Here is a 26,968-nt window from a genome sequence, read left to right on the forward strand (position 1 = left end):
TACCTACATTGAGTCCTACTTTTCCTCTTAACTTTGCATAATAAAGGGTAGTCAAGTCAGGGAAACAGACAACCGTGCTCACCCTTTAAAATTTTGCTAGCCCTTGAAAAGAGGACATAAATACCTTATCCTTCACCAGGAAGTCCATTTTGGAATATAGAGCAAAACCGGGCACACGTAATAGATAAACAGTTGATACAAAATGAAGAATTATCTGGAGGTCGACACCGGTAGTTCCATCAAAGCAGTTTATGTAAGCAATATTCGTGAGAAAAGCAACAACGCCAGCCGACACGTGCTTCGTCAACAGGAGGAAAGCGTTATGCGGGTATCGATGAACCGGTGAAAATTCCAACCCTTTGAGAATTCTCAAAGACGAGACGAGCATAGGCTGGTTCCTGAACTTTCAGGCTCCGCCATTGCACGGACGTACCCGCCCGTGTTTTCCAATTATCTTCATAGCCTTACCTTCGGCTCCCTTTCATACCCGTTAACCGGGTCGGAATTTTCACCGGTTCTTCGATACCCGCATAACGCTTTCCTCAGCCCTGAAGAGTCACTGGCATTGACCTGTTGACGAAACACGTGTCGGCTGGCGTTGTTGCTTTTCTCACGAATATTGCTTACGTAAACTGCTTTAATGGAACTACCGGTGTCGACCTCCAGATAATTCTTCATTTTGTTTCAAATGTTTATCTATTACGTGTGCCCGGTTTTGCTCTATATTTACAGTGTTTAGGGCCTTTGGCTCATAACTCTTTCAGAGGTTTGGGGCCACCTCTGCACTGGTGGCACCGTGAAGCATCAGTTCTTCATGTACATTACACACTAATCTTCGTAACCTGCTTGAGAGCCACTGTCTTGTTTTCTCTGAAACCCCTCGCTGAAACTAAATAGTCCATTTTGGAATACCCACACACTACCACAATCATTGAAGACCTCCTAAATGATAAGGAAACTGGAAAGACTTTTCTGATGAATAACCAAGAGAATAGGAGAGATTACAGTGAACAGCCAAAACAAGTATCACAGAAGTAGGGTGAAAAATATCTCACACAACACGTTAGACACAAGTAAAACAACACCGCTTGACTAATTGCGAGGAAGCATTCCAGGCACTAAGCACAGTGGGAACAGAACTTGGGTCTAAAGCAATACCAAAATGAGAGTATAGAAAATACCCCATTTCCAACAGCAAACTGATTGAAAGATAGGATTGTCATGTCAAAGGCAAATGTGCAAGAGCACTACAACAAACCTACACCACGTGGCACATGTGAAATTCTTACTAGATATGATGACTGGAAAGTATGCAGGGGCTTCCATAGATATTGAGACGACTTTCAATACCATGGAGTGGGAATTTCCCTAAAGTAAACTCCTGGTCATGATGGACTCCCAACGAGTTTTATCACATGTATTGTGGCCTAAAGATGGAAAGGATATAGAAAAACAGTGGCTCCCTGACTCCTCATGAGAGCCATTAATGGCGATTTCTTTTTACTCTTGTTTTCATTTGCATTAAACTCAAACATTCCGACCACATCGGCCAGTACAGGTTCCACAATGTGTTAAATCATAAGCATGCACAATAATGGATGTATGACTGGCCATTTCCTGCGGGGGAATCAATGTTTGTGTAAGTGAACGTGCTTTGGGAAGCCATGTGCGTGAGTATAGGAGACACTAATGGTGATGACCGCTAAGCCAGGTAAACACCCAGAGGACTTTGGATCCTACAGTCAACGATGACAGTAGATACCTAAAATCCTGTGCAGACGCACTGAGAAGAGGCTGTTTACAGTTGCCACAGACTTAATACATTCCAATCAATCATGTTCTATTCCACACTGTAATCCCATACATAGGTTACAGCACTTGGCACATGTGAAATTCTTACTAGATATGATGACTGGAGAGTATGCAGGGGCTTCCATGGATATAGAGAAGGCTTTTGATACTGTGGAGTGGGCATTCATTTTTCAGGTACTCTAGAGATATAATTTAGTGCTATCTAAGCTACAATGGATATGATTTCCATACTGATACAGCAGGCCCAATTAAAAATACTATTGCACAATTTGAGTGTTGAGCTTTAGAGCAGTTCCCTTTCAAAGGAAGCTCCATGTCTGCAATTGTGTTTGCTGAGATGGTGTAATGACTGGCCTTTGTGTTGAGGGAACATATGGGAGATTGAGGAAAAAAGGTTGGTAATACCAATCACATAGTGTCCCAAAACACGGATGGCAGTTTAGGCCCTAATTTGGATGTTGGTAGGAAATGCCTCCGACCGACATCCAAGGTTTCCAATTCAAACGCTGTATTACAATGACGGCGGTCGGATTTGAAACAGGACGGTCAATCAGACTGACTTCCGACAGGCTCAAGGAGCCCATCGGCCAGTCGGTACTACATCATAATCCCTTACAGGCAGCATTTCTGCCGTCGGGATTATGATGTCAGTTTCCGACAGGCTTTCCAGGTCGGGCTTTGCAACATGGAAAATCTATTGGAAAGCAACTTTGGGGCTCCTAGCAGGGCCCCCCCTTCTACGGCAGCCTCAGGGTGGGGGCTGAAGGGGCACCTAGGGTGCCCCCCTGTGAATCCCTGCATAGTGAGGCATGCACCGTGAGGTACCTGCCACATGGTACAGGGATTTACAGTAACTCCGATTTCTCTATGGGAGCTTGTGCTGCAGCCAGTTTCCGACCGCCACATAAGCTCCCATAGAGAAATAGGAGTCTGCGACCGAAACATCTGTAGTTGCATCATAATTGCAGTTTTGGACCGACGACCCGAGGTTGGTCAGTTCCGAAACCGCAGGGATGTAGGTCGGAGGCAACTCTGACCGACATCCAAATTAGGGCCTAAGTGTATCTGTGAGCTTCAAAGCCTTTTCTTTTGCATTTGATGCACATTCTAGATAAATACAGTGAAATACAGGGACTCCTACTACTTGGCCTAAATCACAGATGTTCCCATTGGACATGTGGGCACAAAGCAAAAAAGGAAACTGCCACTGCAATTCCATTTCGAGAATATCAAAGTAATGATTTAGAATAATTTGTCATCAGTCTGGCGCACAAACGACAAATCCATTAAGTTGCATACTTGATGAGACGAAGGTTCCCCCTATGATTTCTAATAAAAATGGTGGTTCTCTGTAGGTGCCTTCAAGTATTCCATGGGATATTTTGTTTAGTGCCTATGGGCATATTCTGGGAACCGGACAACACGCTATCATTCCTTAAATGGAACTCACTCAAGAAGTTAGATAGACACATTACAAATATTTAAAAATATGAGAAAGGTGGACTGGGTGCTACTATCTACCCTTCCAAACTGCATGAGCCTGCAGATACTCCTAGAAGGAAACATAGATTGAGGGCTGCCATAGAGTTACTAAACTTAAATACTTTTCCATTCTTCGATGGGGGAAGGCCTTATTTGGTCTCCCCGATGCCACAATATGGACCTGGGAAGCCAAAATGGAGGCAAGGAGGACTCAATTTCCATGCCAGGCCCCAATGTGGAGTATTCTGTAAATTGTACCCAGAGGCTAGACTGGCTGCCTACATCAATAATGGCTGTGCGAGGATGGGTGCTATATATATATTAAGGTGAGATGCTTTGCATGTTCAAAGTAGCTAGAGTTGAAATACAAATCCGTAATGGGCAATTCTTGTGGCATGCAGATGTCACAGGTAGCGCATGTCAAAGTGGTTGATTCCTAGACTCCAGAAGAACAAGTTACTTACCTTAGGTAACGCTTTTTCTGATAGAGACTCTAATTGCAGATTCCTCACCTTAGAATATTCCCCATGCGTCAGACTGGATTCAGAAAGTAGGTGGTGTTGTTTGGCTCAGCGCTGGCCTCGTAGGAAATGATGTTGCAGTGCCCATGTAGGCGCCCATCAAGGCACCACAATTTTGTGACTTTTTCTGCGGCAAAAATGCAGAGCAACGTCAAAAGCAATGTTTCTGTTTTGACCAGCGTGCAGAGATTAACGGGATCTTTTGGATGAAGAGGCCAGTTCACAGAGGGGGTGGAAGGGAGGATCGGGAAGGAATCTGTGATTAGATAGAGTCTCTACCAGAAAAAGTATTAATGAAGGTAAGTAACTTGTTCTGATAGAGACTTCTAACTGCAGATACCTCAACTCAGAATAGATACCCAAGCAATACCTCCCAGGAGGTGGGGTCTGCGAACTGGCTCATTAAAAAAAGTCCTGGAAGACTGAACAGGCAAAATGCAGGTCTGGACGGACCTAACTGTCCAAGAAGTAGTGGTTCATGAAAGTATGGAGTGAAGCCCACGTAACAGTTTGGCAGATGTCCATTACAGGTACCCTAGCTACTGTGTAGCAGATCTTAATGCGGAGTACAATCCATCAAGAGATAGTCTGCTTCTGCTCCTGTGGACCCAATGAAGAGCTGATAGTTTGCCTGATTGCCTTTGGTGCAGTCATTATAAAATAAAAGAGCTCTATTTGGGTTCAGGCTATGGAGTCTCTCCTCTCCCTTGGAGGGAGAGGGCAGGGCAAAAAATGTCGGGAGACTGATACTGTGGCTGACATGGAAGGGGGTGACAGCCTTCGGCAGGGAGGAGGCACGTGTATGAAGGACAATTCTGTCAGGAAAAAAGCTGGCGTTAGGAGAGTGGACCGATATAGCTTGAAGCTTGCTGAACTGAAGTAGTGACCACTAAGAAGAACATTTTGTGAGTTAAGAGCTGCAGAGAACACTGTGCAGTAGTTCGAAGGGAGAACATATCAGAAACGTGAGGATCAGACTGAAGTCCCATTGGGGCATCACAAAGGGGATAGGAGGGAACAAGTTAAGTAAACCAGTCAGGAAATGAGTCACATCAGGTAACGTAAATGGGGAAGTTTGCCCGTCAACCGCAGGAAATGAAAAATAGCTGACAAGCAACCTTTGACAGTGCCCAGGGCAAGGCCTTGCCGGGCAAAAGACAAAATAAACACCTCTGACCATGGTGCAGAAAGGCGGTTCACATGACGTGTGGAGCACCAGGCCACAAACTTTTCCCAGCGTCAGGCAAATAACGTTTTGTTGGAGGGATACAGCCAGGATGACATCACATACCTTGGGAGGAAGACTGGAAACCCTCAACTGCCACAGCTCAATCACCATGTAAGAAGGTGGTGCACCCGCAGGTTCAGGTGCAAAGCTCTGCTCTGCTCGGTTTCTGCTTCTACGACAAGAGAACCTCCGAAGGGGCAGTCTGATCAAAGAACCAATGCTCATGCTCAGGTGGTTGGAATACAACACTCTTAGTGCCCAATCTGGAGCCAATAGGATAACCTGGGCCTGGTTGGTCCTCATCTTCTTGAGAACGCAGGACAAGTATGGTATCAGCTAAAAGGCTTACAGGATTCCCAAGTTCCCCTCTAAATGGAACACATCTGTTTTCGGCAGTGGCGAACTCATCGAGCCAAAGTTCTCCCCATTCTTGGAATACAACTCACTCCACCACCAGGTGTTGTTATCATTCGTGATCTGCAAGACATTGATAGTTAAGTTTGTTCGCCATGGCTTTCAAAGAGCCTGCCATGTTTTGTACCACCAGGGAAATGCCCTGGCCCGCGAACCAATTTCACAACCATGCCCCTCTTTGCTTGTTACAATACCACATGGTGGCTTTATTGTCCGTGAACACCTGAACTAGACCAATCATCCGACCCAGCAACCTTCAAGTACGTCTAAGTGAAATCCAGGACTGAGGCTGAAACCTCGGGATCATAGCCTGGATATGCCAGCACCAGAGACAAACCCAGTGGGGATCAGACACAGACATATTCCTGTGACATTCCCTGCAAGGTTTAAATCCTGTAGCTTTCATAGGAGACATATCCCTTGCGCACTGGGAGCAATTGCTCAAAAAAGATTACCAAAATATTAGTGGTAACTCTCCTGATCCAAGCTGTTGGCACGTAAAGAAAAGAACTGATGTCAGCGTGTCAAGATGGATCCAATATGGGCACTGCAGCATCATTCCAACATTGGCCCTGCCAACAAAGAGCCGAAAGACGCCACCTACTGACACACAGAGGTACTGCTCAAGATTTTCTGGATCCAGTCTGACGTCTGGGGAATATTTTAAGGTGAGGAATCTGCAGTTAGAAGTCTCTATCAGAAATTTGAGACACTCAAACCAATAGTAGAATGAAATGTGCATGCACAACAGCCTATGTATGCTATCAATTGTATACCGAGAGTAAAAAAGCATTAAGTGAAGGGACATATGAGGCAAATAGATAAAAAATGCAACAGAATGCTTCATGTTCTGTTTGTTATCCATCTAAAGCCACGTTACGGTCACCGATAGGGTCTTTGAACTTTCAACTTCTAAGAGCATTCAGATGTATTCAACAACTAAGGTGCTCAGGCTCAAAGAGAGGATTCTAAAGCTGTTAAAGAAGATCTTGCAAAAGAGCAAATGAAACAATAAGATAAACAAACACTATTTACTCTGCACGTTGTGCAGAGTGAGCAGCCAAAATATAATCCAAACAGAATCGTCACCACATGCAATAATGGCAGTAAAAGACTAGGCACTCTACTTTGTAATAAACTGTCCACAAAAAGAGCATCTGCGAATTGAAGTAAGAATTACATTTTTGAAACCAAATGAAATACAATTTGGAACTCCTACTTATACCTCTGCAACCCCTCATTAAGGTCATCATGCATCACAGAAATATTATATTTAGTGTTTACTGAAAGAGGCAGGCCCCTTAAAAGTACTGTAAATATCCCATTATGTTTACCGCAGCTTCGAAGAAGCCTACGCCAGGAGGGTAGGAGCTACTAAAAAATTTGAAAAAAATTGGAAGTTTTTTAATGAATTGGAGAGATCATAACACTAGGGTTGGTAAATTAATGTAGCAGCTTTTACCAAAAATGCATTAGCACTTTCTTTTATCGCAGTTTAGTAGCACTAGCACTTTCGTAGTTTTTGTATTTTTGGCCAAGGATGTAATGAGCCGTTATAGCCATAAGCTCTTGTTTTTTAATAAAATGTCGTAGCTATGATGGCTTTAGGCGATAAGATGGCACTAGCACTTTATTGGTATTGCACTTTAGATGTATTAGGAATTTTCCTCATTGCTGCTATGTTGTAAGATGAATTTGCACTTTGTTTTGTGAATGACTACATGACTAGCTGCTTTAGTTTTTAGCTTTCTTGTTTATTATGTATTGAGAGGCTGTCATTTCGATTTTTTTTTTGTAGAAACTTGTTTTAATAATGATTTCAAGTATATTACGTACTTCAAGAACCAAATGCTCTGCTCAATAAAAAATGTATAAGAAAAAAAAAGCATTTATAATAGGGGACATCAATTACAAAGCAAAGCGGGGTACCCTAATCAGTATAAAACATGATACAGGGTTTTCAAAACCAGGATGACTTGTATCAATAAAAACTCCTCAGCACAACTACAAAATCTGAAAGCAAGATGAATTCCCCGATCTAGACAAAGAAACATCTACCAGACATGGGTGATGAGAAAATTTCTGCAAACAAATCATCTTGGGTGCAAGTGGTAAAAGTTTTAAATCTAGAAGTAGGTACATTAGCATGATCAACAATAAGGATTAAGAGGTGATTGTTTATATTAAACAAAATATTTATGTATATATACACACACATATATATATATATATACACACACATATATATATATATATATATATATATATATATATATTTATCCAAACGAAGTAGCCATCCTCAAAGAAACAATCAGGGAGTCAGCGGGCAGTGCTCAGGTAGGTTTATTCAGAAATGTTATGGCATAACGCGTTTCGGTATTGTCCTTCGTCAGATGCCTTTTGCTCCCTAAACTGGCGCCAGAAACAGGCCCTTTATATGTAAAATACATTCTCCCCACTTGTGGAAATCAAAAGACTGCAAGTTCAAGCATCCTTCATGGCAGATGATGGAAAAGGCTGCCAGGATCCAGAAAAGTTTCTCGTGGGACTGAAAATGCCGTCCTGTACTGCCCAACGCCTGCTGCAGCCTGCGTTGCGGGCGTGTCCGGGAAGCGCCATGTCAATGCTCCGTGCCTCACCGTGAAGTCACGGTCCCATCTAGGCCGGAAATTCGCCCTCCCGTGGCCGCAGCGTTCCAAGCACACTATTGATACCTCGATTCACCTCCGTTGTGCCACTCAGGTGCTTGGTTCGTTAGGGCAGGTCTCCTCAATTGCGCTGTGGCCCCGCAAACAATATCCAAACAAAGTCACCTCCTCAAAGAAACAACCAGGGACTCAGCGGGCAGTGCTCAGGTAGGTTTATTTAGAAATGTAATGGCATAACGCGTTTCGGAATTGTCCTACGTCAGATGCCTTTTGCTCCCTAAACTGGCGCCAGAAACAGGCCCTCTTTATATGTAAAATACATTCTCCCCATTGGTGGAAATCAAAATAATGCAAGTTCCAGCATCCTGGAGAAAGGTTACAAGGTTAGGCTCAAATTTCACTTGTACGAAACCAGAAAAATTCAGCACTTACAGTTACCTGAGCTAACAATAACTTACAGCCCCACAATTCACTGCTTATGACCTCACAATATATCACTCATAACTGGTCAGTGTCTTCACTGATGACATCTCAAAAGACATCACCGATGACATCAACCATTGATTGTGTTTTCTAAAAGTTTCTGAGTGTTAAACATATACACTAAGGTATCAAAAATTAGTTTTCCTTGTGTACTAGTAATGAGTGGTTCTATTTAAAAACATATATTATGTGAGTTTCTGTGTAACTGAGTATCTCCGTATGTGAGTGGGTATGTGTGTGGCTGTATGGGTGAATAAGTGGTTGTGTGAGAGTAGCTGTATGGGTCAGTAAGTGGATCTGTGAGAGTCTGTATGATTGAGTGAGAGGGTGCATAAGTGGTGTATGGATGAGTGAGTGGATATGTGAGAGACTGTATAGATGAGCAAATGGTTGTGTGAGTTTTTGTATGGGTGAGCAATTGGCTGTCAGTGGCTGTACGAGTAAGTGAGTGGCTGTATGGGTGATGGAGTGTGTAAGTAGCTGGTGAATGAGAAGGTGCATGTATGGGTGAGTGTGAGGGTACATGAGTGGCTGTATGGGTGTGTTAATGGGTAGAGTATGTAGCATAACGGCTAGGGCGGTCGATCTCAAATTTGAGGTACCTGGTTGGGGTCTCGGCAATGACGCTCAACATACTGTGATTCTAGGGCAAATCACTTAATCTCCTAGTGCCTATTAAAAATGAATGCGGGACAAGTTCTAAAAAAATAAATAAATAGGTGTGTAAGTGGTCGCATGGGTGAGTGAGTGGGTGCTTGTGGCTGCATGGTTGAGTGAGTGGGTGTGAGAGTGCCTGTAAGGGTGAGAGAGTGAGTATGAGAGAGGCTTTATGGGAGAATGTGGTTGTTTCATTGACTGTTTAAGTGACTGAGTACATGTGTTAGTATCTGTATGAGTAAGTGAGTGGGTGTGTGAGTGGCTCTATGCATGAGTGAGGGGGTGCATGAGTATTTGTATGGGTTTTTGAATGGGCACGTGAGTGGTTGCGTGAGTGGGTGCATGAGATGTTGCATAGGGGTGTGAGTAAGTGTGTGAGTAGTTCTACAGATGATGTCATCAGGGATATCAATGACCTAGTTATGAGTTATGTAATATGTGAGATCATAAGCAGCGCAGTGCGTGGGCGTAAATTATAGTTAGCTCAGGTAACAATAACTGCTGAATTTCTATGGTTTTGTACGAGTGAAATCTGAGCTTCACTTTAAGCTCCTGTAATCTCAGTTTTTTTCAGTGAATTTCTAAGTATTGTTTAATTATATTTCCCAACTATAATGTCCCTATCACCTTTGGTTTTTTTCACTGAATTTCTATGTTTTTTTTAAATGTTATTTCCTAACGGTAACCTTTGAGAGCGAGTGTTTGAGTGAGTGTCTGAGTGTGTGTGTGAGTGTCTGAGTGGGTATGTGAGAGTCTGAGTTGTTCTGAGTGGGTGCATGAGTGCTTCGGTGGGTTCTGCTCTTTTCCTGCCTTTTTTCTGCTCACTTATGACCAATATGTTGCATTTTTCTGCTCATTGCTGATCTTTATTTTTCCTGTTTCTGCTAGGCCTTGGCAGGGCTTGCCGAGTTACCGAAATACCGCCAAATTCTGTGGAGTTCAGTGAGCAGGCAGAGTATTGCTCTGCCACCCCCAATTAAGTCCCCTTGGATGCGGAGATAGTTAGGGGCCAAGAACCCCTCCTGTTATCACCAGTAAGTCCCCCACAGCTGAGACCTCGTTGGAGTAACCACTGCCTTTCTCAACCACTTTGCAACTGCACCTCCTGCCGCTCTACTGGTTGGGAGGGCCAATGGGGGAACAAGAACCCCTACTGCTGCCACCAGTAAGTCCCTCAAAAGTGGGATTGCTAAGACACCCTCAGAGGCCCTATCCCCTTTCTCAACCACTCTGCAAACAGGTCTCCAGGAGCACTACTGGTTAGAGGATGAAATCCCCTTGGGTGCTAAGAGTAGTTGTGGGCCAAGAACCCCTAGTGTTGCCACCAGTAAGTCCCCCGCAGCTGAAATGCGGAGACCTCGGAGGCCCGCTCCCTTTCTCAATCACTCTGCAAACACGCCTCCTGGCTCACTACTGGCTGGGGGATAAATTCCCCTTGGCAGCTTAGGGTCCTCTTTCTGATAGGTACTTACCTCTATTTTGCCTCTTTCTGCTCATTTCTGACCTTTATTTTGCCTCTTTCTGTTAATTTCTGATCTCTATTTTGCCTCTTTCTGTTCGTTGCTGACCTTTTTTGCCTCTTTCTGCTAGTTTCTGACTTATTTTGAATCTTTCTTCTTGTTTTTGATGTCTATTGTGCCTTTTCTGCTCGTTTGACCTTTATTTTACCTCTTTTTGCTCGTTCCTGGCCCTTACTTTGTCTATTTCTGCTCCTTTCAGACCTCCATTTTGCCCCCTTCTGCCTGTTTCCTATCTCTAATTTGCTCTTTCTGCTAGTTTCTGACCTTTGCTCATTGCTGAGCATTTTTTTGCCTCTTTCTGCTTGTTTCTGACCTTTATCTTGCCTCTTTCTGCTCGTTTCTCACCTTTATCTTGCCTCCCTCTGCTCAGTTCTGCTCTTTTTTCTGCCTCTTTCTCCTCAATCTGACCTTTATTCTGCCTTTTTTTTCAAAAATTATTTTATTAATTACCCGGCATCAATATAATCATTACATTATACATTACATATTATAATAACTAATATAAAATCTTGCGAATACAGAACACCAATCGGTTATCTAAAACAGTTGATATGGACATAAAAGCACAGATAGAACTTGATTGTCTTACAAATCTAACAATGATAAAAGCATCCTGCTGTCATAGGATAGGCACTTTCACCGTTTAATATGCGTAATTTCGACTGTTCAGTGTTCTACATCCATATTTTACATTAGAATAGCCGTTCGACTTAATCTTGGAAGCAAAACACAACATAACCGGCTAGTCACCTAGCCCACTCCCTCACTTGCAATAGTAGGAAGACCCTGAAAAAATATCTCCATTTCTTTAAGGGTGCCCATATTCTCAGCCCCAGCTTCATCATCTCCCTACCTCTCCTTGAATAAAGGGTGGATTCCAGATTATGTATCCCAAGAAGTCGTGCGAGCCACATCTGAAAGGTAGGGGCGACGGGGTCTTTCCACCCCGCTGCTAAAAGCATCCTTAAAACAGCCATACATATAAAGACAAAGGATTCCTCCTGCTTACCTAGGCCCAGACAGCTATCATGCACCAATATCATTAGGGTAGGGGTTAGGTTGATCTTATAACCTAGCAGCCCCTCCCAATAGACCCCAATCTCTTTTTGGATTGATCTTAGTTTCTCAGTGATAAAACATGTGTATCAGGTCAGCAGGCCCTTCTCCACACCTTGGGCATTTATCATCTTCTCTCTTACCCCAGCTGAACAGTTTAGCCGGAGTAAAATAGAGATTAAAAAGGGTTTTATAATGTTGAGCTTTTAGATTGGTAGAGCGAAATAATTTTTCTGCTAAGTGCAGCGCCTCGTACAAATCTACATCAGGGTCATTTAATTTAATTACCCAAGCGGCTTCTATTTTTTCCATATCATCTTGTACACTCTGAAGTAGGTAACTGTAAATCATCTTTATCTTACTTCCACTCCCTACTACATACTCTATCAAATTAATTCTATCCCCCGGATATATTCGTGGTCTATACCCAGATAAGATTTTCTGAATTTGTATGAATTTAAAGCCTTGGCTTGCAGGAAGCCCAAATTTTTGCTGGATGGTACTAAATGAGAGCATTTGATCTCCTTCAAATATATCACCTATTTTTCTTATGCCATTTTGCGCCCAAATCCTACCCATCCTATCATAAAATACTTGCGGGAGTACACTTGATTTCCACAAAGTGGTATAGTAATTTATTTTTGGGATTACCAAAGCTTTTTCTATTGCCTTCCAGACCTCCCAGGCGCTTAACATTACCTTGAATCCCATTTTCTTGTAGTATCACCTGTCTGTTTTACGCAGCAACACCCCAATACCCTCTCTGCCTAGCATCAGCTCAAATATTGAACGGAGGATATTATTACTGACTTCCTTAACCGTTCCACTGCTTCCCGGGGCGAGTAGTATTGCCATCTGACTCAATAGGCAAGCCCAGTAATAAAATCTAACATTCGGAATTGCCAGCCCACCCCTTGCCTGATGAAGAGACAAATATTTCATAGCACGCCTGATTTTATCATATTGCCACATAAAATTTATAAATGTTTTCTCGATTGATTTCAAGGTAGATTGATCAATCATAAGTGGGATAGACCGGAATAAATACAAAATTTTCAGGAGCATAGTCATTTTTATACGTTGCCCCTCCCGATAATGTATAGATGCATCCAATCAATCCTTTTTAGATCCGCTGAAATTGACTGCACCACTGGGTCAAAATTAATCTTTATTATTGTATCTACCGCTGGGCTTTTTCTAACCCCTAGATATATGGCACTCTCTATGCATTTTGGATCATTCATGTTGATATTGTCAGTGCAAACTATTTGGGTCTTGCTTTCATTCAACAAATAGCTGGACCTCTGCCCAAATTCCCTGGCAATCACAGTAATTGCACTAATAGCTCTAACTGGATCCGTGGTTAATATAGCCAGATCATCTGCGTAGGCTAACAGCTTGGTCTCAAAGCCGTTGGTAGCTATAGGCTTGATATCTTGAGACCTCAGCAGTCTTTCTATCAGCGGATCTATATATAGGGCAAACAAAATTGGTGAACAGGGACAGCCCTGCCTTGTCCCTCTAGAAATAAAAATATTGTCAGAGCTGCCTCCCATTAGTTGTATTCAGGCCTTTGGGTCCAAGTACATTGCCTTAATAGCCTTGGGGATTCTTGGGCCAAACCCTTTATGTTCCAATACCCCCAGAAATACGACCACGTCACTCGGTCAAAGGCTTTTTCTGCGTCGAGAAGGATCATGGCGATCCTACCCCCCGTGGCAGCCTGTATATCAAAGAGTGTAATAGTCCGCCTTATATGTTCCGTCATTCCACGACCTGGGATAAACCCATGCTGCCACGGGGAGACTAGACCACCAATGACCCTCCCCAACCTCTTCGCCAGCACCTTTGCATATATTTTGGTGTCTGTATTATTGAGGGATATTGGTCGATAAGATGCAGGGTTTCCTTTGGCTTGCCTTTTTTATGAAACACTATTATGTTTGTTTCCTTCCAGGATTCGGGGATTTTGCCAGAATAATATACTATTAAAAAGATCTAGCATAATAGGGACAATCACACCTTGAATACCTTTATACACTTCCACGGGAATACTGTTGGGGCCAGCTGCCTTTCCTGGTGACAGTGCTTGGAGAACTTCATTTATTTCCTCTATTGAAAAGTTTTTCTCTAATTCTTCTTTTGCCTGATTGTCTAGCTGGGGGCCTACTCCCTCTACCTCCATAGTGAGATTCTGTAAGGTGCTCCTCTTTATTCAGCTTTTGATAGTAATCCTTAAATATCTTTAGGTTCTGTATACACCTGGTCATCCTTCTGAATATCCGAAATTATATTTCTGGTACTTTCCTGTCTAATTCTGAGCGCTAAAAGTCTCCCTGACTGTTCTCCCGTCTCATAAAACTTGCCCGTATGTGCTTGGTAATCATCTGCAGCTTTCTGCGCTAACCATTTATGTAGCTCGGATTTTATGGTCAAGATCATATGCTGTGCCTCTAGCACCTCCTTTCTCTGACATATATCTTCCATATGCTTGCACGAAGCAAGATGGCGGGTGCTTAGGAGGCCGGTAGCAGCACTAGTGATACATGGTTGAATAGACTCGTCAAACCCCATACGGTCAGAGGGAACTTGCTTACCGACTCAGAGACCCCCTCGATGAAGAGAGCCCAGCGCTGTTGCTGCAGAGATTGGACCGAGTAGAGAAATCGGGGATTACAGATTCTTAAACGGGCCACAGCGAGACATTCTTCCTGTTTGGAGCAGAGTGTGCTGGTAACCCGCAGAAAAATGGGTCCGAAGGCAGCCGCGAGCTCCGCTGTCTCCAAGGTGGTGGGAAATCGAAAGATAGGTGGAGAAAATCCCACGGAGCACGACTCACCGCATCAAACGACAGGACGTGGTCAGCTTTTGCAAACTCCCAGCGCTGAGCCCTCAGTGGTGGAGGCGGGGGAGCAAGGAAACTCCGTCCTGCCGGGCCCTCGGTGGTTGAGCTTCTACAGCGCATGAAGGAGGCACAGGCGGGAGCAGCCAAGGCGGAGAAAAATAAACAAAGTTTGGAGCTGAACAAGAAAGTGAACCGAGATACTCCACCTCCGAATTGCCCAGCGGATGTACTGGTTAACGGTAGGCTCCAGAATTGTGGGGGCGCTCTACCTTCTTCTCGCGGTGTGGTGGGTGACAGGAAGCGCAGTTCTTTGGCGGAGAAAGCAGAGAAACATTGGGAGGCGAGGAGGTATCACTGGATTTCCCGGAGCCTCTTGGTGCCGAGGACATAGTTGTTGGGCATTCAGAATCTCGCTCTAAGAGTGTAAATGTTTGTCTGGAGATACAACAAAATACAGATGATTTAGCTCACAAGACCATTATCGAGGGCCAGGGAAGCGACCAAAATCTAGCGGCAGACCTGGCAGTGGGGGATAAAATCAGAGGGGAGTTTGACAGAGAGCCAAGCAACTGCTTTTTTTCAGTTTCAGAGGGGGCCGAATGGTCGGAGGACGAGTTTAATACATCATCTGAGGCAAGCAATCTAGATACGGACCCCGAGGATAGTGACAAAGCTCAATCTATAACAGTAAAAACAATTAGCCATCGCCTGAGTACACAACAACGAGAAAGAAAAGACCTTAAATGGGATTACACTGCCACGACTCAGCTGTCTGGTTCCTTGACAGGGATATCCCCCACAGAAGCTGGTATGGTTCCTCCTCCATTGGAAGTTATTTACCAGGCTATACTATCACACAGGGAAGAAACGCGCCAAGACAGCCGGAAAGCCCAGGCTGCAATGCGAAAAATGGAAGGAGTCGTTAGGAAGCTCTCTAAATCCTGTGTCAATATAGGGGAAAGGATGACGGACCTTGAGGCAAGAATTGTCTCTACAGAAGCGGAGGCATCGGGCGCTGTAACGCAGGTGGAAGCACAAGGCTCCCAGATTAAAGATATTCAATGGAAACTTGAGGAGTTAGAAAACAGACAGAGGAGAAATAATCTGAGGGTGCCAGGGATTCCTGAGGGGCTGGAAGGGTCCGACCCCAGAACCTACATAGTTGGGTTATTAAAGTCCTCGTTTCCCGAGTTATCAGATTGGAACTGGACAGTAGAAGTGCAGAGAGCACATTGTATTCCTTTTAAACCAAGGATACAAGCGAGAGAAGGAGCCAAGCCCCGTGTGATCCTTGTGTATTTTGGCATTTTTCTACTGCACCAGATAATCTCAGATAAGGCAAGACCAGAGTCTAAGAGGTCAAGTCGGGAGGTGGCGTTTGTTGTGCGGCCAGATTTCTGTCACACTACGGTGGAGAGACGATGGAGGCTAAGGCAGCTCATAAAACCCTTTCAGGAGAAAAATATACAGATTTATTTGATAAATCCAGCTCAACTTAAAGTGATCCACGATGGCCAGACGCGCTACTTCACGTCGGAAATGTAAGCAAAAGAATATTTGGACAGTTTGGACAAATAAAGCCTTGAGCGCAAAAGGGGGAAAGAAAAAAAAATAAGGGTGGCGGGGGGGGGGGGGGACCAGTCATGATATAAGGCGTTACATGTGATATAAGTCTAAACTCCTAGATACAAAAAGGCTCTTCCAGAGTTAGTAATAACTCCAAAACCTTTTTTTTTTTCTTTTTTTTTTTTAAAGAAGGGTAAAGGAGTTTAAATATAGGGAAAGGAAAGGGGACACATTAAACAAAAAATTGAAAAAAGCGGTAATACTAGGCATGTGTAGAATTAGACCTATGAATTAATAGGACCAGATGGGGTATTATAAAATAAGTTTGGAGTAGTATCAACCATGTCACTTAAGCTGCAAACATCCCATGCACAGACCAAGATCTGAGCGCTTCTTTGGGGAGGTGGTGGTGCACGATAGAAGGGAGGGGAAGCATGGGGGGCGGGTGGTAGTTTGGGGTAGTGGTAGGGGCGGAGGTGAGGGTCACAGGGACGAAATAACTACCCGGTACTTTGCAGAAAGATGGTTGCAGGTTTTGCTAATTAAACAGTTGATTAATGAGAATAGAAGTGGATGGTTCAATCTTTCAAAAAATAATGGGAAAGCTTAAGATATGTACTGTGAATGTAGGGGGATTAAACGATTGGAGAAAGAGGAAACGGCTGGGGGAATTTGTACGGTCAAACCATTTTGATTTGGTCTGTAAATAGGAGACCCATTTACCCTGGGCTAAAAGAAAAAAGCAATGTATTGAATTTGAAAGGGTATTATCTATTGGCCTGTTCTTCCCGAACCTCTACCATTAGGGGTGTCGCAGTATTGGGTAAGTTGGCTCTTGGTGGTGTGAAACGTAAAATAATAGACGCCCTTGGGAGATGGGGGGTGGTGGATGTAGGAATTGGGATTACCCTTTGTACAATTTATGGGTCCAATCAAGACGATCCCGAAATGTTTGAACACCTGGAAGTTGAGCTGACGGCATGGCCGAGTCCAATGATTAAATGTGGAGATTTTAATATTGCTGCTGACTTTGTTAATAATAAAATGTATGTCGGGCAAAAGCCCAAAGTATACCGGGCTGTGAACTCCATAATCACCAGTCATGGGCTGGTAGATGTCTAGGGGGACAAAGAACCAAACAAGGCAGGGTTTACATGCACACACCAAAAATATAACAAATTGGATTATTTCCTGGTATCGTCAACGGTGATTAAGAAAGTGAGGATTGACAAACTGCCAAAAGTAATTTCGGATCACAATCCACTAGTTTTATATATAGAAATCAATTCCCCTAATAAGAGTTATTCAAAATGGATATTCGATAGGAAGATTTTGGTCAACATGACCTATATGGAACACATGAAGAAGTGGGCCCAAGACTTTTTAGATACGAATCGATATAGTGCCTCCCGGAAATCAGTCTGGGACGCATTTAAAGCCGCTCTTAGAGGGGAAATGATAAGTTTTATTGCCAGGTTAAGGAAAGAAGCTCAGACGGAAAATGATAGATTGCTAAGAGAGTTAACGATTGCACAGGAACAATATTATGCCTCTTTCTACACGTTTCTCACCTTTATCTTGCTTCTTTCTGCTCGTTTCTCACCTTTATCTTGCCTCCTTCTGATAGTTTCTGACCTTTATTCTGCCTATTTTTGCTAAAGTTTTACTTTTGTTTTGCCTCTTTCTTCTCTTTTTCCCAGGACCGCTGGGGGAGCCTCAAGGCCCCCACGGGTCCCAGCCGGCTCCCTGCCTCCTGCGGGAGCCGGCACGGCTGCTGCACAGAGGGAGCTGCTGGAAAGGCAGCTCCTTCCGTGCAGGAGCAATCTGTTTCATCTCTTTACCTGCCCGCGTGTCTATTGGCAGGGAAAGAGATGAAACCTCCGCTTCCAGCGGGCCGGGGCACTTTAACAGCTCCTGCACGCTGGAATTGGAGTGTTTGCTCTAGCTTGGCGGGAACTTTGATAGCTATAATGCCCTATTAAGAATGTGAGTATAAAATGATCAGTTAACTGCGAGAACTCGTTCACCAGAAACTACAGTGAACAAGACCAGTGTGTCGAAACGCATCGTTCATGGTGTTTGGCGCTATACAGATGTCATTTGCTATTAAATAATTTGGAAGCTGAAGCTCCCAGGAATACAGTGTCATCTGTTTGTTGGCATTGATTAATTTTGGGATGTGAGGTCAATCCCAAACACTTGCACCAGCAGCAAGAGTACACACATACACACACACATACTACTGAAGCTGAATCGATTTCGTTTTTCGATGCTTGTTTAGTCGAAAGGGTGCAGGAGAAGCAGTGGACAAGTCAAACTGTCTACTATTTCACTTGTGTTATCGATGTAAAAAACACATTACACAACACTCGAAATGGTGAGCAGTGGAAAATGTATTTATTTATTTTTTGCAATCATGATGGCATTGCTCAACTCCCAATACATTTCAGCCTCATATGACCTTGTTCACGGGATGTTTGTACGAAGCTACCACTTACCCCTAGTACAATCATGGGAATTGTAGTCTATCTTAACCCAGTGCAAGAATAAAATGCTCAAGTGCTTAAAGTGACAAAGGTAAACACAATCCAACATTACACACATTGTCAGTAACCCCTATCGATATAAAACAAGTCATGCAAGCAAGTTATATTGTAATAACATTAGTCGAAGTTTCATCAAAGTCCGGATACACAGGATGTTTGGGAAAATCTAACTGTCCAACAACAGACACTGAGCTATGCAGTTTTACGTTATTTACAAGTTCCAACTTAATCTGACCAAGCAGCCCACCACTTACTCGACGCATTGAGTTTATCATGATTTTACATTCTTTATTCCTCATATTTCTGCTACATGTGACCAGTTCACCCCTAATTTCTCGATATCATTTGTGAGGTTCAGGTAGATCCATATAATCATCCCAAGGCTTCCCATGTAAGCAATGTTCCAGACAATAATTGTAACAATTATGGCTATTTGAATTTGTTCAGTATATGATATTATATAATCCCTGAACGTTCCGACTATACTTATCAGAAATTAATAACCTACACTGTGTATGGCGGTGCACGAGTAATCATTTTAAGGCAGTGCACAGTTATAAATTTAAGGTACAATTATAACTTTAGGATTTCTAATGTTAGAGTAGTTTATGTTTGATATGTATCGAAAGAATAAAAATTATAACAATTTAAATATTTTGCGTAAATTATAAAGTGAAGTTATAACTTTAGAATTTCTGATGTTTGGGTACTTTAAGTTTGGTTTGTTTAAAATGAATAATTGACCTTTTCTTAACTATAACAGAAGTCATTTTTTTCCATTGAATTTCAATGGTTTTTACTATGTAATGAAAAAAGGGTTTCAAATTGTACAGTGGTCGTTGAGTGGAGTGTTAAGTGGAGTTTTATGTAGTACACTGCAGGATAGTGTTGTACAGTGTAGTGTAGTACAGTGGTATGCTAGAGTGTAGTGGTGTATATTGGAGTGGCGTAGAGTGGGGTAGAGTAGCATAGAGTGAAGTAGTATACAGTGGAATAATGTGGAGTGGCAAAGAGTGTAGTGTTGTAGAGTGGAGTGGCATAGAGTGGAGTGGAGTACAGTGGAGTGGCGTAGAGTGGCGTGGAGTGGCATAGAGTGAAATATTGAAGAGTAGAATGGAATAGCGCAGACTCTAGTGGAGTTGTATAGAGTGGCGTGACATACAGTGGAGTGGCATAAAGCGGAATGACAGAGTAGAACAGCACAGAGTAGAGTGGCGACGAGTCAAGTGCTATATGTTTCTAGTCTGAGATTTGACTCGAATGAGATAGAGGATGTTTTATGTACTGTTTAGATCGTTACTTTAAATGCTGCTAAAGACGTTGCTGCTAATTCACCAATTGTTGTGCCTCAACCTTTTTAAAATGTTTGCTGCTTTTCTGACAGCATTGCTCCAAGCTGAGTGGCTGCTCTAGGTCAAATCAGAGGCGAGCCCGGGAGGTGCCAGTTGAGCCCCCCAGGTATTTCATGCAAGCTGCAGCGCGGAAGCACGTAGCAGGCGCGCCACTGACGTGCGGAAGGTGCGCCATAGGCAAGCCCGTCTGCGCCTGGGCATCGCCAGGAGCAGGCACTCTGTCTCTACAAACATCCACAGGTTGGTTCACACGCAGGAGGAGCTCTTCCCTCTCATATTCTGTGTTACTCCCTGTAATGAGCATGGTTGGGTCCCAGCTGGGTGACCCCTCCATTGTAAATCGCACAATTTCAAGACAAATGTAGTTGGTTCCACTGCGGAGCTTCCCATTCCTACTACAGTGTACAAATTCCTCAGCATAAACTGCTGCTCTGTGGTTAAACACCATGCCAAAGTGTTTGACCTGATACAAGGATCCAGATATTTTATTTTAAACAGAGACCTGGCTTACCCAGGACAATCCAGCTGAACCTGGTTTGGCCCTTCCATCTGGCTACGCTATGAAGAACCTTAATAGAGTGAGTGGTAGAGGAGGAGGCATTGCAGTTATTTTTAAAAAGTCCTCCCTGTGTAGTCTTACACTCTGGACTATTCCTGATTGTGAAAACCTTCTCTACAAATTTGCACTGAATAGAAATGTCACCTTCTCGGGGCTGTTAATTTACCGTCCTCCTAGCCCATCTAAAGCATTTAGGGAGGCACTGATTAATTTGGTCACTACTTTTGCAATTAAGACAGATAATTTTAACATTGTGGGTGATCTCAACCTTCACCTGAAAGCTAGCCAAGACACTGATATCATTCATGTCTTAGATGATCTTGCAGCATGCCAGTTGACACAACGCGTCCCAAGTGCCACACATTCAGTTGGGCATCTTCTTGATCCTGTATTTTCCAACATTTCTTTGTTAAAGGTTCATACCCCTATCCCTATGATATGGTCTGATCATTTCTCAATTCCTATGTCATTATGCTCTGAAGGCTTAAAACTGTTGGCCCACCAAAACCTTATTTCTAAGCGCCTATGGTACAAGCTTGATCCCAAGAATGTTTGCGACCTCCTTCGATCGCAGAGTCCCCAATAAACCTCCAACGTGGAGGTAGCTAATAGTCTCTTCCAAGACTGGCTCACACATGCCCTTGACATATGCATCCCTGTTAAATTAATCTATAACAAAAGAACTCAGGCCAGTCCTTGGTTCCATGAGACTTTGTCCTTCGATTTACAAAAAACAGCAAGGTCCTAGATTTCTGAAGTCTAGGGCCGAGCATTTTTCTAATGAAATAAAAAATAGTAGCAACCCAACTAAAATCATTTTCTCTCCCCTGAATGGTCTTATGAAACCTGCACTGGTAGTAGAGCCTATTATCACATCCAATATTCAATACAAGGAACTCACAAAGTATTTTATCAGAAAGGTTGAACTCATCTACTCGAACTTTGCCTCTGATACTGGGGTTTCTTGCTTAGAGGGACCTATAAATTACCCCAATCACTCCTACACTCTTCCTCTGCTGTCCTTTGGAGAGCTCCAAACTCTCTGTGACAAAGTCAAATCCGGTTCCCCTGCCGAGCCCCTCATGCCCGATTGGTTTCTTAAGTTTCAAGACTGTCTCCTTCCAGTCTGTCTTGAACTGATAAACCTCTCTCTGTGAATCGGCATAGGTACCTGTTGCGTGGAAACATACTAAAGTTATCTTTGGATGCATCTAAGCCACATCTTGGAGTTAAACCATACTCTGGACTCCTCTCAAAACGGCTTCAGATCACAACATAACACTGAGTCCGCAATGCTGGCAGTTACTGAGCATCTGCGTGCTCTTTAGATGAGGGCAAATTATCTGCTCGGATTCTGCTTGATTTAAGTGCCGCTTTTGATACCGTATCACATGGTATTTTGATGCATCACTTACAGGAGAATGGTATTTGTGAAGCGGCACTAACCTGGTTCACTTCCTTTTTATCTGAAAGATCTTTTCAGGTTGTTTCTTCTCCTTACAAGTCTCAGGTTCCAGTCTGCATAGTTTCTTCTCCTCACAACTCTCAGGTTCACACTCTGCGACATGGTGTTCCCCAGGGCTCCACGCTGAGCCCTACTCTATTCAACATTTATATTCAACCATTGCTTCTGGTTGCTAATGCCTGAGGGATCACGCTGGTATCCTATGCCAAAGATACTCAGCTTGTGATCTCCTTTTCCAACAAGTCTACTGTCTACAAGTCTACTGGCTAAATTCCAAGATGATATGGGGCGACCATTGGTGGCCCTCCACATTAGGGCCACTCCCCCCCCCCTCAGCCCAAAGCGGTGGTTAAGAATCTGGGTGTGTGGGTCGAAAGCACCTCAACCTTTCAAGCTCAGGTGAAATCGGTGGTAGGTGTATGCTTTGTACTCCTACGATGGCTAAAACCCATTCTGGGTTTTTCGATTTTTGCCAGGTTATTATCCAGTCTATTATTTTTTCTAATATGGCAACAATGGGGCGACCCTGTGTCCCTCAGAACCTGGGTATGTATATAATAGGCTACATGGTTCTGTCGGGGAGAACCCAATTACTTTGAAGAAAAAGAAATTGAAAAGAAACAAGCAAACTTGCTTGGTACCTATTAAACAAGTCTGAAAAAAATACACACAAAGGGGACAGTTGGGTATAGAACACAGACGCAGCACCAGTTTAGAAAAATGTACCAATGTGTTTACAACAATTATATAAATCTGTGTGCAGGTTCCGAAAGCAGCCCCTGCCCAAGGGCACTACCTTAAAACAGGAAACAGTCAAAACCACAATAGATCAGAACCGCACCACCATTCTTGACATATATGCAAGAAATCTTAAATGTCCATGTTATTCCAGTTGAACCAATTAATGCGAGAGAGGTCAAGTGTCCCAACAGATTTATAATTTCTTTTATTTTCAATCAAAAGCCTTCAGCCAACGTGTTTCGTCCTAATCTACTAAGACTTCTTCAGGGCAATTATATTTTCCTTATAGTGTGAATACAAAATGAAAGTGACCGTCCGATGTTAAGTAACCGATAATCTCGTATGACCGATGTATCTCAGCTATTTCATGTACCAGCATATTTGGATTGATCCATAATAAATGTCAAGGGTGGCTTCTTTTCAGTCCCAAAACGATGATCCGGTATGGTAGCCAGCGACAGCCAAAGTATGCAACGTATACCAAAACAATCTTTTAGTACACGTGTTGGTGGGTATTCTCCACCCTGTAGCCGTAGCACACCGTATATAACATTTACTTTGGTAAAATCATGAAACGCAAATCAAATGACTTTGGAACACAACAAATGACGTTGGAACACAGATCAAAGTAAAACACCTACTAGTATGTGCTTGCAAAAGACTTTTCTTTTATATCAATAAAAGCTTAAATCAATATTTACAAGTAATCAGCAGGCTGTCAATACAGGAAATACTGAAAAAAGGTGACATGTGGTATGGGGACATTAAGTGCTCAGTGATAGTTGTGCAGTGCATATATACAGGGTGATATTATGTACAATTATTTACACGGGGAACTAGAATGCGGTCAGAGCAAAGGTAGGCAATAACTCTGGTAAACAGCAAGTTTGCTTATTGATTTAGGACCCAGAGATTTGATAGCGCTGAACCAGTTATATTCGATGTCGACGTTTCGACCCTGACAAAGTGTTATTGGAATGTCATGGCGGGTCTTCTTCAGGACAAGTGGGAATGTTGAGAGCCCAAAAAGTGGGATGAATAGACGAGGCGTCCCTTGCTGTGTGTCCAAAAGACTACAGATGGCCCAAAATGTTGCAGCATGGCTATTATTTGCCCTCTCTAAGTTCTGCTTGGTTTCCAGCTTCATCCACCGGTTGCATTGGCTCCCTGTGAATAAGTGAATCCATTTCAAGGTTCTATGCATTGCTCACAAAATCCTTATCTCTAAGGGGCCTTCCACTGTTTCTAATCTGCTCCATTCATATGTCCTCTTGCGAGCTCTGTGCTCAGCCAACCTTTATCTGGTCTGTATCCCTTGTGTCAAAAGAGCCAGAGCAGAAGGGCGCTCTTTCTGTGTCAAAGCTCCTGCCCTCTGGAATGCATTACCTCTGTTCATCAGGAGCATCCAGAAGCACTGGGCCTTCAGAACAGCCTTGAAGACATGGCTATTCTCTGCTTAAATCTGTGTATATTTTCAGATAGCTTCTAACCCTCTGTATATCTTCTTGTCGTCCTTTCCGATACCAGCGCTGGGACGCCCCGTTGTTAGGGTAGCCATGTGCTTTACAAATATTTTAACATAACAGACTGGAGTGGTGGAGAGTGAATTGGCATATAGTACAGTGGCATACAGTGTAGTGGCGTAGAGCTTGTGGCGTACAAGAGATAGTGGCGTATAATGAAATATCAGAGGGAAGTGGCATACAGTGGAGTTGTGTAGAGTGCAGTGGAGTAGAGTGGCGTAGAGTCGAGTGATGTCGAGTGGCGTAGAGAAACGTGGTGTAGAGCAGCGTGGCACAGAGCAGAGTGGCTCAGAGTGGAGTGTCATACAGTGGAAGAATGGTGCGGCATACAGTAGAGAAGAGTGGAGTAGAGAGGAGTGGCGTACAGTGGAATAGCATGGAGTGGCATTGAGTGAAAAAGACTAGAGTGGGGTGGAGTGGTGCAGAGTGGAATAGAGTGGAGTAGCTTAGAGTGGAACAGCATAGAGTGGTGTGGCAGAGTAGAGTGGTGTGGCGGAGCAGAGTGGAGTGGCATACAGTGTAGAGAAGTAGACTGAACTGGCATGTGGTGGGATCACTGACAATATCGAAAGCAACAATATTGTCAAACAAAATATTGGGCCGAATTACGATGTTGGTGGGACTGCCACCAGCATCCTATCCTTTCAATGGAGGAGGTGTTTGCGCAGGCAGGTATTAGGCTGTCCCTTTCCGACTGCCTTCTCATGGCGGTCCGACCGCCTGGCTTGACCTGGGCAGAAAAATATAATCATTGGGTTAAATGCATTACTGCATGGTACAGGTACATCGACGATCTCTTTATATTGTGGAATGGTTCCCAAAGCGATGCAGAGAGCTACATTTCAGAACTCAATAATAACACCCTTAACCTACACTTCAGTGGACATCTCAGCACAACAGAGGTTTCTTTCCTTGATCTAAAAGTCTTCGTAAGGGAAGGAAAGATTTGCACCACCCTTTTTAGGAAGGAAACGGCGGGCAATTCCATTCTAGAAGCCCATAGTAGCCACCAAAAACCTTTAAAGAATAGTATACCTTATGGTGAGCTCCTCCGCTTAAAAAGAAATTGTACCCTGGAGAGTGACTTTCACAATGAGGCATCAGCAGCAATAGAGAGATTCATATGACGTGACTACTGCCCGGATTTGCTGGCCAAAACTTTATCTAAAGTAGATAACATTCCCAGACACTGCTTACTACAGACTAAGGAAAAGCCTAACACTACAGAAAGGGAAAACTTTAGATTCATCACCACCTTTTCAAATGAGGCAGGCAGTGGCGTAACGAAACGTGAGGGGGCCCCCCTGCAAGGTACGTGGAGGGGCCCCCTCCGGACACAATCAGGAGCTTTCCGCAGGCCCGTAGCCAGAATGATAATTTTAGGGGGGATGGCCCTCAGCTATGACGAAACATTAATGCTGTGCGCTATACGTATATTCTTTCCCAAGTATTTGTAGGGGAAATGTACAGTATGCAAGATTTGAAATTGCACATTGCTTTTGGGTGCTTTTTCAAACAACAGAAATTCTATCTTGGTTGGGTTGAGCTTCTGCTAGGTGCTGGGCATCCAGGTTTGCATGATATGCAGGCAGTGTTTGAGGCACTGGATGTTAGAAGTGGAGGAGACTTTCAAGTAAAACTGTGTATCATCGGTGTGTTGAAGGAAGCTGAGAGGTCCAGAAATATCAGGAGGCAGTGGTAACTTCATCTGGGATTAGGAGGGCATTGTTTACGACGTGTGAGGTAGTAGTCTCAAAGCTACAGCATGATCTGAAGTCAGACTGGTAGTCGTACATAGGCAAATGGCTCATTTTCAAGTGCAAGGCATTCATAAATGGTGACCATTCAATAGTAAATTAATTTAATTATGCACAGACCCTTGGCTGGTGTTAAAGTCTACTCCTCCTGTCCCTAAACTGCAAGAAGTGGGACTCAGAAACTTTCTGGCGGCTTTCTGCCTGGAGGACTGACAGACCGAGCTCTGTCATTGATGTCAAATCGCCAGTCGTGCTGGGATGTGAGGTAGTGTGCTCCCAACCCCCCTTCTGTCGGTCTCGACTTTCTTGTTTGCCCCATTGAAGGAGATATGACTTCTAGAAACGTTTCTAAGTCTGAACGTAGAGGGCTACACCATGCCAAACAGCATCCGATCAACCTTGAGGCCTTCCGAGGCATGGCCTTCAAACTTCGCCCGCTCTCTTTCCCGCCTTCGTCGACAATCGCACCATGATTCCGCTCATAAGCAACACACCGTCATCAAACACCACTTCAGATCCAGCTTGCCCCGCCGATGACTCTTCAGAGACCACATTTTCCCCATAAAACTTTCTGAGTCAGAAGGTTTACTTTCTAAGTCAGAAGGTAAACCTTCCACTGGCAGGAACCTAGTCCCTGCCTCTGACCCATGCTCCATCACGGTCATCCTTAACTTTTGATTTTGAACTGGTCTAACACGATCAGATGCCCACGATTGACGCTTATTCGTATCTCCGGTTCTACTTATTGGACTTTTATCGCTTTGGTATAGTCTTGTTTATTAAACTTTACTAT

The 26,968-nt window shown here is 43.6% G+C and overlaps 1 protein-coding gene across 1 annotated transcript in view; it reads right to left on the bottom strand.

The window, feature by feature from the left end:
* TMEM67 (transmembrane protein 67) overlaps positions 1–26,968 on the bottom strand; it is a 1,162,308-nt gene that overhangs the window by 221,954 nt on the left and 913,386 nt on the right. The gene's annotated exons all lie outside the window — the stretch shown is intronic.

This window comes from Triturus cristatus, chromosome 5_1 (genome assembly GCF_964204655.1).
Source record: "Triturus cristatus chromosome 5_1, aTriCri1.1, whole genome shotgun sequence".
NCBI classification, from domain to species: Eukaryota; Metazoa; Chordata; class Amphibia; order Caudata; family Salamandridae; genus Triturus; species Triturus cristatus.